Genomic DNA, 2363 nt, shown 5'->3' on the forward strand with positions numbered 1-2363 from the left:
AGGAACATCGGGAAGCTGGAAGAAGGACGATACGTGACTTCTCTACACAGAAGCCGGTGAACTACCACTGTCATACCGGCGCGACATCCTACTCAGTATGTATGTGTGTCGGGTTTCTGTAGTCCTTTTCCAGACTGCCCAGCGTACGACGCCCGACATCTGTATTGAGTGAAACTTCCTGGCAGATTAAAACTGTGTGCCAGGCCGAGACTCGAACTCGGGACGGGGACGGGGCGTGAGTCGTGCTTGGGTAGCTCAGTTGGTAGAGCACTTGCCCGCGAAAGGCAAAGGTCCCGAGTTCGAGTCTCGGCCCGGCACACAGTTATAATCTGCCAGGAAGTTTCATATCAGTGCTCACTCCGCTGCAGAGTGAAAATCTCATTCTCGATCTGTATTGCGTGGTGGCCGCCCAACTACACAACGTATGCACGTGTTTCCACCTTGGTATCGCTACGTGTTGAAGACACTCACCATAGTACTCCTACGACACACGACTAGTTGTGCAGCTTCCGAAATTTTCGTCCCGCTTTCCAGGCCATCACAATCTGCACTCGGTCAGACTCACATAGATCGCGCGCCTTCCTCATTCTACAGACGGGCAGCACGTGCACTGATACTACATCCGTCGTCGTTGTACCTGACTAGTAATTTCTCGCCAGGTGATGCTGCTATCGCCTGGACGGGTTTTCAAGGATAATAGGTCGGTGGTCATAATGTTCCGGCTGATCATTGCAAATATTACCGAACACTCACCCTAAGGTTTGTGCTGGAAGATAGGCCAAAGATAATCAGACCTACTTTTATAGCATTTGAAGTTAAAGAAAAATTTTGAAAATGGAATACACCCTCCAAAATACTGACAGTAGTGTGGATAAAATAAAGAGAGCGAAAGACTGTCTGTAATTAGTACAGATATCAGACTCTACCTTTCATTGTCTAGGAACACCAAATGAAAGAATTAGTTGAAGAAAGAGTGGGATAGCGTTGTGACGTATTACCAATGTGCACAATGACGATGCTTACAATTCATAAGATATTTCGAGCTATTATGCTGTAGTAGAATGTATTTCATGCACAAGCGCCTGTAAAGTGGAAGGTTTTCCTGCCCTTCATTAAGGATGTTTCTGATCGGATAGGAAAAATATTGAAAAAAAAACGGAACATCGTGGTAATTTACAAACGATCCCGGAAGTTACAAGATCACCTAAAATTGTCCAAGGATGCTCACAGACCGCTCGAAAAAGCAGCAATTTATAGGATTCCGAATAGACGAACGAAAGGAGGACTGTAGAAGGGGAGAGAGGGACAGATTAGCTGTTCCAGAACATGCTCTGCAGTCAGGAGACCACCACATTCGCTTCGATAGGACTGAAGTCATAGCAGCCACGAGCGGATACCATAAAAGCCTATATAGAGATGCCATAGAGGTTTTTAAACACCCCACGAATTTCACCAGGAAGGAGGAAGGCGTGAAACAGAATGACATGTGTATCCCGGTGCTGAAGGATATATGTATAAGTGTTAGTCTCCCACGACGGGATGATAGCAACAGCAGATGACGGCAACCGGCAAAGACCCAATGACCAATAGCGCTCGGGTACTCGAAGTATGTGATGTCATGCCACTCCGTGGGAGCACGTGTAAACAGAGTTTTGCTGCAGCCAGTAGTGAGCCAGGGTGTGACTCGAACTCTCAAAGAAGCTACTATCTACCTTTGGTTCAAACAGCTCTGAGCACTATGGGACTTAACATCTATGGTCATCAGTCCCCTAGACCCCGCCGGGAATCGAACCCGGGAACCCGGGCGTGTATCTACCTTTGATAACGATCTCCGCAGAGGTGGACGAAACGTTGGGTTTCAATGCTTAATTTCAGCATTGCATAATAGCTCTCGATATTTTATTAATTGGACATTTCCGGCCACGAAAGTTTACGTTTTACAGTGACGATGCTGTGAAGGAAACCGACGATAAATGTCGAAAGACAGCTAAAGTTCAGTGAGATGAAATAAAATTCTGAAGTTTGCCAATGATATAATTCTCTGAGAGACGACAATGGAGTTGGAAGAGCAATTGAACGGAGTGGATATGTCTTGAAAAGTAGAACAAGGATGATGAAATTTGTAGTGGAATTAAACAGGTGAAGCTGAGGGAATTAGATAAGGAACTGAGACATCAAAAGTAGTAAACCAGTTTTGTTATTTTGACTGCAGAGTAATCAACGATGAGCAATGTGGAAAGGATATAAAATGCAAACTGGCAAGAACAGCATTCCTGAAATAGAGAAATTTGTTCACATCAAATATAAATTGAAATGTTGGGAAGTCTTATTGGAACGAATTCTTCTATTTTTTCATACGGTTG

At 44.7% G+C, this 2363-nt stretch overlaps 1 non-coding gene across 1 annotated transcript; it reads left to right on the forward strand.

Annotated features, from left to right (window-relative positions):
• Nucleotides 1-243: 243 nt before the first annotated feature.
• Nucleotides 244-318, forward strand: Trnas-cga. The gene has a single exon. It is a non-coding gene; the product is annotated as a tRNA-Ser (tRNA).
• Nucleotides 319-2363: the final 2045 nt, after the last annotated feature.

This window comes from Schistocerca piceifrons, chromosome 10 (assembly GCF_021461385.2).
Source record: "Schistocerca piceifrons isolate TAMUIC-IGC-003096 chromosome 10, iqSchPice1.1, whole genome shotgun sequence".
Lineage (NCBI taxonomy): Eukaryota > Metazoa > Arthropoda > Insecta > Orthoptera > Acrididae > Schistocerca > Schistocerca piceifrons.